This window comes from Dermacentor silvarum, chromosome 11 (assembly GCF_013339745.2).
Source record: "Dermacentor silvarum isolate Dsil-2018 chromosome 11, BIME_Dsil_1.4, whole genome shotgun sequence".
Classification (NCBI taxonomy): domain Eukaryota; kingdom Metazoa; phylum Arthropoda; class Arachnida; order Ixodida; family Ixodidae; genus Dermacentor; species Dermacentor silvarum.
The window spans coordinates 25,885,605-25,894,505 of NC_051164.1; positions in this window are offsets into that span (position 1 = coordinate 25,885,605).

Genomic DNA, 8,901 nt, shown 5'->3' on the forward strand with positions numbered 1-8,901 from the left:
CAAAACAAATGTTATAATGCAAAAATACAAGATAGTAACACAATACACTGCTAACGTACAAGGGCAAGGGGCGCACTCATAGGTTCATGTACTACGTCACGCCACAGGTTTGCAGAATGCTTCGAATTCACCATTATGAGTTATGTACCGCAAAGTCGCTGTTGACTCCTGGTGACACCATGAATATACATGTCTTGAGTAACGACTAATAAAAATTATTCCCTTTATACACCTTCTTTTCGTCATTTGAATCCATGTTACATGTTTTCTTTAGGTGAGTATGCTTAAACTTGCTACCTTGCGAGCAGTACAGTGCATGATCTTCACAACAAAGTTACCTCAGTATTGAAGAATTTCAGTAGTGCGAAGTGCTAAGCTGTAAAGGAGTTTGACTCTACAAATGCACACAGTTACATGGAAACACAACACTTCATCTTCTTCAGAGGCTTACAGTTATAGCAGAACTGTACTATTGCTTCCGGTGGACCCCTCAGGTTGGCACACTAAGAGTGAAACTATTTGCGAGAGAAGTCTGGTCCACTGCACTCCACTATATTTCTTGACTATGAACCACCGCAGCAACAGTACTGCGGTAATATGCCGCACACATTTGGCACTAACGGCTAGAAAAGGAAGGGTGGAGGGGGCCTTAAAAAGCCACAAAGAGATCGGGTGAGCAGAGGCAGAGAGCATGGCGGAATATACTGGGTGATTTTTCTGGCTGGAACATTAGTCGACCGTGCTAAATGCATTGCACGATAGCAGAGTTGGCGCTCCTGTCTCTCTTACCAGTAATTAAAGTGCAAAGGACAGCTACAGAACACATTAAGAAGGGATTGCGACTGTTTACTGGTTCGCCCATAGCTCATAGCTAACGCTGTTCCTGAAGTAGTATGTCTGCTTAGAGTTTGCGCACAACTACTGGAATTTTTTTGTCCACGCGGTAGCATCAGTCTGCCTGTGCAGAACTAGTTAATACACTGCGAACAATCAAAGCGTTAATTGCATGGTCAGTTCTAAGATCCAACGTTTGTTGCTGCCGTGAAAGAAAATAAATGCTTGCCAATGTCAGCTGTTTTAAAGAAGTCCTGTTTAGGTGCATGGTCTATTGTGGACTCATTTTGACACTCTTTCTAGCGGGCTAAGTATTCCGGAAGCAGTGCTTCGTAAGCTGCCTGTCAACGCTTGCACCATGTACACGCAGGACACTCGCGTGAGGCCCGTCCTATTGTACGAGTGCTACCGGACTGGAGTCACTTTAGAACCGGAGGGAACGGTCAATTTCACCGTGCTCTTTGACTGCACGGTGGTATCGGGGGCCAAGAAGTGTGAAGCCATCAAGTGGACTGCGAAGAGTGGCCACCCTGACAGCTATCAAAAGTACGTAGAGCATCATGCGTAAGGGCACACTACTTCGCCAACAAGGGGCTTCGATAATCAAGTTCAAATTTATTCTCACCATATTTATACAGTAGGGATCTGCTAGTCAACCTAAGCACAGGTTCCTAGTCCATCAGCCAGGCGGCTAGTGCGGCATAACCACAGAATGACCTGAATCAATCCAGCTTTGATATTATGCAACAATATGTGAACATAATGAAACAGCAGCAGGTTTTTGTCGTGTTAATAAGAACAGCACGAATAATATTACCTAGGTGATGATGTCATTTTCATTCATACGTAAGAAAACCATAACACCCGCCTTCCCTTGGTTTTATATTGCATGGAGAAAGCTGGCTGGATTCTAAACTCTGGGAATTGCCGGTCTGGTGAGCGACAGACATTGCTTCCTGGCTGTAACGTTAGCGTGCATGCAACGCGCAGAGAACAAATGTCAATTTTGTATGTAGTGTCCCTTTAAGTTCAAGGGCCCATGCTCGTGCACTATTACCGACTTCTCTTCGCAGAAACTATGAAACATTATGTTCAAGTGGATTATGTTCAAGAGTTATTCGTGTACATGCGCGTGCTTGGAGCTTAATGGCTAATCGCAGCTCCGGCCATACTGAGCCTAGACAAGTACGTTTCAGATGTTATCACCACGTAGTATTCAATTTTCTTTATTTATGACGCATTCAAGTGTTGTATAAATGTTGTGCTGACGCTAGCAAGGTAAGAACATTGTCCCTACTGTATTTCGTTAAGTAATAGGGCAGCATGTAAGGTAATGGAGTGGTTATAAATACTGTTGTATCTTTAGTGCTTTCTTTGTGCACCTTTTTTTATCTATCTCCCCTTCACACACTTTCGTTTCTTCAGGAGCAGTTTGGCTTACTCTTACGATGGTGCTAGTGAGTCGGTGGTGGTATCTTCAAAAGGTAAGCCACACATTTGAAATGTCCTCATCTGGCATTACCCGATTGCTAGATTGCTACAAACGCGCTTCCGCAAACAGCCTGCTGCAAGCGCTGAGCTCGAGAACTGCAAACAAAACCTAATCCTGAATTGTCGCGTGTATTTCTTTCTTTTAAATGCGAGTGCATTTTTTGCGTATTCCTGAATTATAAGTGTGTGTAAGGGTAGAGGGGGGTGCTGCCATTTTTTCCCCACGTAGACGAAGTCAGTCACCCTGATAAATCAATCGCTTATTCATTCACTGATTTTCCTAACGCTACCCACTTTGCTGAATACGGTTTTCTGGCTTCTCAGGCAGTCGTTAAGACCCAGTAGATGACAGCCACAATGCTGTCTGAGATAGGGTGCCTCAGTGCACACCTGCTCCCCTGGAGCGAGGAGAGCAAGCGCATTCGAGACACGCAAGTCTTATGCGGAACCAGCGCTGGCCAGGAGGCGCTACGGCAGTTTGGGTGTGCAGCTGAAATATGCTGACACCATCCCATAGGGAGGCCACGAAAATAGTACCACATTTTTGATGATAGCAGACGCGCGTCTGTATCAACGTTCGCTTTCGTTCTATGCATCGAGCCAAACTCTGGCCATACGGCCCTACCTGATGCGCGGTGGACAAAGCGCATGCGCTCATACGTTCTATCACGCCGGTTCCCAGTCAGGCCAAAACCTGGACACGTGTACCTCAAGATGAGCGGTAGAATTGATAACGCGAAATCGCAGCATGTGCAGCTGAAAACTGTTTCTACCGCTCACTAGGCTGTGTGTTATGGCGCTGCTGCTGGCATGCGAAGTCTCAGCGCTGGTTTCCCATACCGAAACTTAGAGAGAGGGTGTGCCGGAGCAACGTCATCGCATTATGACAGGTAGATCGGCATAAGTACAGCGATAGTGCATTACGACGAGAACAATAACATGAACACGGCAAAGGTATGATGGTGGTGGCAGGAAGTCGACAATGACCGCAGCTATAGAGGAATACTGATAACGACTACTGACGTAGTGGTTCAGATTTCAAGGTTCAGATTTTAAAGTTCAGATGTCAAGTACGGTGCTTGGCACCCAATGAAATGCGTCGAATAAAAAAAATTGATGGCAAGTCACTTCTGACAAAACTAAATCTCGGGTTTTATGTGTCAAAACCACGATCTGATTATGAGGCACGTCGTAGTGGGGCACTCCGCATTCATTTGGAGCATCTGGCGTTCTTTAACGTGCGCTTAATGCAAGGTACACACGGGCGTTTTTGCATATCGCCCCCGTCGAAATGCGGCCGCCGCGGCTGGGATTTGAGCCCGCGACCTCTTGCTTAGCAGCGTAAAGCCAAAGCCACTAAGCAACCACGGCTGGTACCAAATCAGTTCTGCGGAAGTCGCCAAGGTAGAGAAAGGCTCATAAAAAGGGAAATTGTCACCCACCAGACTTTAACATCAAGCTACGCCTACGGGTTTCTTTTGTAGCTACCTGCTTCAGTGCAAGTGGGTCGGTTGAGATGGATAACAATAACTCTTAAAAAATTGCCGATGCATTATCGGAGAACGAAAATTAATAGCAGGAGAAAGAAAGCCTGTCTAACGTAGTGTAATGTGCGATATAGGACGGTGAGATTTGGAAATTTACTTGCATGTATGAGTTTGTTTTACTGAGCCATGGTGAGTGGATATCACGTGAATAAGAGGGGGGAGGGGGGGACTGTGTCCTGCAAATACCTTAATTCTTGTGGTGAAGTTGTTTCTCGGAATACATTAAAGATAAACTTTCCCTACCTCGTGAATGCAAGAGTATGTTTCTGTAATGTTATTTATCGCGCATACGTAGTAGCAACTACATCAAAGTTAGAAGAAACTGTTCATTGCACGAAGTGCATAGTTGATTGCTGTCGATGACCTCATGGGAATGGCGTATCAATATTTTGCCTTATGGTTTCAGTGAAGCAGCGTACACTGAAATGAAGCCGCAAGATAAACTGCTCTCTTACACCGTATACGATGCTACTAAGCACCTCGTCAGCTCTTAAAACCCAGTCGGCTAGTGTTGTCCTTATCTCGGAGGTCGAGATATGGCAAACAACGCAGTGATCTGGCTTAGTGAACAGTGTTGCGTTATGTTTACAGTTAAAGTGTAACAGCACTGAGACGTGTACCTTTGGTTGCTTTCAGGTTTCAGCGAGCGCTTCAGTTTGTCAATCAAGCCCTATAACGGATTGGCTTACTATTTTAGTAAGTTACGCCCGCTTAATATTTCTAATCCTGCATAATGTTTCAGTGTTAACCGTGTTGACTTTCTTCCCCACTGTGTGATGATTATTGCGTTTACTCAGCCGGTTATCCCCCTTTACTGCATTGTGTGCTTATGTTCTCAACATGACTAGACAAGCTTCATGTTTGTAAGCAAGAGACATATGACGTCGATAGCGCACACGCGCATGGACAGAGTAAAAAAAAAAAAAGGAACACTTTTTGCCATTTCTCCCCAAGTCATTTTATTCATTGCCGCAGTAGTCAGTGGCTTAGTTTGTTTTCCGGGTAAAGGAAAAGGGTAAATGAAAGGCAGGAATACCGTTAACCAGTACTGCGCTCGGTTAGCTACTTTCCATTGCGAGAAGAAAAAAAGGGCCGGGTACAATAAGAGAAGCAGAGAAAGTTCGCTATTGATGTCACCGACGTAGTGACAGTACTCTGCTCTATATCATAGATAGTCACTCAGTGCGGTAGCCTTCAGAAATCGCAGCAGAGCCGCTGTGGCCTTTCATAGCTGCGATATGCGACGGAATCGTCCCTCTATCTTGTTCAAGGTGTATAGTTTAACGCACTCAATCCCCCACGCGCAAGCAACGAAGCGGGAAGCCAGCGCCGGAGGGAGCGGGGGGGGGGGGGGGGGGGGGGGGGGGGGCACTTCTACTGTGCCAACAACCGCGCTCGTCGCTCGGCCGCACGATCTCTTATCTCTCCCGCGCGCAAGCAAGGAAGCGGGAAGCCAGCGCCGGAGGAAGCCGGGAGGGGGGGGGGGGGGGGGGGCGCACTTTTCTTCTGCCAACAACCGCGCTCGTCGCTCGCCGCACCGTCTCTTATCTCCACACGGCTCTGACCTTTATGAGCCGTGCATTCGCGGCTCAGTTCCTGTTGAAGCGATAGACCGCACGTACCTTCGCCCGCAGCGGCGTATGCTTGCTGCCAGCGTTTTGACCGTCGTCTGCAGTCATTCAGTGTGATCTCTTCATGTTTGTTTGTGCGCGCTCACACCACGCTTGTTCATTCAGTTAGTAATAGTTGGGTCACATTTTCCAACGCACGCTACACATGTAATTATTTTGTTCAACTGACTTAGATATGTGCAGAGGTCATGTCTTTCATTGTCAAAGGATAGGCAGTAGCACAGGCGATGTTCTATAGTGTTCTCGACACCGCAGGCATTGCACTCGGCGCTATCGGCTATTCCAATATACAATGTATATGTATTGGTGAATGCAACACTCAGGCGTAAGCGACACAGCATTCTTTCGTCACTTCGGGGAAGCCCAAGTAAAAGATGCAGTTGTATAGATTGGTCGAGAGAATCTAACTGATGGTGAGTGAATTCAGGTGTTTGTCACTTCTACAATGTAATACGATGCGATAGCTTGCTGAAGTGTTGGGTTTCGTCAGTTCTCGATGCAGGAACAGAAGCAAGGTTTGTTCCTTAGGGTGCTATCCTAACAGGTTCGTCGGCAGCAAAGTTGTTGCCGGAGATAGCGCAATGACCCGGCAGCCACTGAAACGCGATGTTGTGTCCTTTCACGATCACATGGTGATGCTTTTTGTATCTCTGATACAAGTTATTCACAGGACCCGCGATGGGGAGCAGACAAAAGACATTGTAGGGCTGCCTTCGAGTTGTAGCATACTGTCCACCGATTAGTCGGTTGGTGGTTAATATAATCGACGGTGCCTCAGAGGGCAACAAGCTTCGAACCGGTCAATGTTGTGAAGGGAAAACTTTGTACCTGATGCTGATTGATCGTGAACGGGAACCACTGGGCCGGGCGAGCTGGTCTGAGTGGGAGAGCCATCCGTGTATACGTGGACTCGGTCAAAGTAGAAAGTACGCAAACAATCTAGAATTTCTTGCTTGAGGGCTAAGGTAGGCAGGTCAGTCTTCTTTCTTATTCCTGGGACGGAAAGGCGTACTCCAGGTGGTCGTAAGCACCACAGCGCTGAAGGTGAACGTGCCGAGGGTATGAAGCCCATTGGTAGAGGGGCACGATGAGTGTTACTACGTTGGAGAATGACGCCTGTGGTCTCCGTTCTGGCACGCTAGCAAGATGGTTCGATGGCATCCGTGAAATGTGGCGAATATGCACCCTCAGCGTGCCATTGGTAATTTAAGTCGTGATCAGATAGTCTCGAGCCATTATAACTATTCCTGCTGTTGAGGCACTGCACGGAAGGCCGAGGCAAACGCGTAGTTCGTGTGCTTGCACGCTCTGAAGCGTTAAAAGGTGTGACTTGCAAGTTTTGTAAAGCATAGGAGAGCTACAGCGTAAAAATCCGATAAAGAGTGCTCGGTACAGCTATAGCATTAAGTCCACTGATGATCCCCATGTTTTGCCAGTGATTAACTTGAAGACGTGGACAATAGATGCGAGCTTCTTCTTAAAGTGGGCAACCTAAGCGCTCTAAGAGAGGTCCCGATCAACTATGGCAGCCAAAAGCCGTATATTAGTTTTTGTGTGTGTCGGAGTAAGGTTGGCCATAAAGCCATCGTCTCCTCTTTCGACATATTTAAATCCTTCGCTACCGCCGCCAAACGTTCCCACTCCGTCTTTACAACTCCCGAGTATCGGTGACTGGGCCGTATCTATCCTGGCAGGCTCGCCAAGGTCACCTTTACTTGGCCAACCGGGTAAACGGTTATCGCTTTTCCCGTAAAAGCTGCTAACGCACATTTTTTTCTGTCGAGTGTTAAGGCCTTATGTGAGAAGATAGCCAGTTGTCTGTGTTGCTGGCCTTCTGCAGCCTTGCACGAACTTGCAGGTGAGTCACAGCTGATGTCCAGTTGCACATGTCACCGGCGTAGATTCTGGTAGGGATTCGGTCAGTCCTAGGGGTGCGAGGTTGAAAGAAATATGGCTTCGGACACCGTCTTGGGGGACGCCACGCAGCGTGTTTTAGTCGGTAGTAGGACCATCTTCAGTACGAACAAGCAAGGACCTTCGTGTCAGGTTGTCGGATCCATCGAAATACTCGCCCTCCTAGTTCAATTGTCAAAGGCGCGTCTAGGATAGCTTAATGGGAAATGTCGTAAGCACCTTTCACGCCTAATTATAGTGTTCTCAATATTAATGAAATTAATTCGTTCTCAATTCAACGAAATCAATCTCTTCTCGTCAATCTTCGCTGCATCTCATTTCTAAGTTAACCTGATTGACTCTCGCCCTAATTCTTAACGGGTCCTTTGAGTCAGGCCACTCTAACGTTTGCGAAAACTAATAATCGCATGAGTAGATTTAGGAAAGGGGCGGAGAAAATGGCCGCACGCCTCCTCCCCCCCCCCCCCCCCCACCAGAGGTACCCAATGTTTCCTGTAAGGAAGAGAAAACCCACTATAATTTCCAGTGAGCTGTGAAGTATCTTTTCTTTTTCGTCAGTAATGAAACTGTAAATTACACAAGTTTGTTTCGCAAAGGCAATGCGAGAGATCAGCCTCAATTAAATCATTTTGTTGGCTGATGCGTCGGTATTTGCCGCTCCTCTAGTTCTTGCGCACCGTGCCAACGACACCCGAGAAGCAAACTTCGCTTTAACTGGTGCAACGATAGCCGCGTCATGCCATAGCGTTGTATTCATCTAATTTACGTAAATTAACCTGGACTCTTGTTGTCATAATGCCAGTGCCCTATGAATTCTTTGGGTGCCCATATATACATGATAGCGATTATTCTGCATCTGAACTCGATATCAGCAAAGGACGCAAGGCATATCAAACACGGAACTTCTTACTTAGCGAAAAACCGCCTTCAGCCACAGCGCTGTGTGAAAGCACGGGGTTGCTGAACTTCTGGCCCGCTTTCAAGTCGTTCGTAGGCTTTCGTTAGGTGAGGCAGAAGCACCCAGACACTCACGCGCACAAACACACCCACACACACACACACACACACACACACACACACACACACACACACACACACACACACACAGCATATTACAACTTAAAAAGAAAGTGAACTCCATGCGCTGTGGGAGTCAGTTCAGGCAAAACCTTCTTAGGTTCTCGCAAGCTACAGTGCTCTTATTTAGCGACCATGTGCGATTATAGAGCACACGGGGAAATCGGACGCATTTTCATCGGAATACATTCCACTTGACGTGTATTTTGTGGCACTAACAACCGCAGGCACTAGGCTGTCTCGATGTACTCCTCGCCCGCCGCTCTGTGCAGGATGACGACAATTACACAGTTTTAGTTTAACATTAGCGTAAAAAACGGGGTTAAGGGAAACAGCGTTACCTATCCACAACGAACTTTACAGAAAGTGAGTTTTAGTATAGCGTGATAACAGTTTACGTGCAGAAC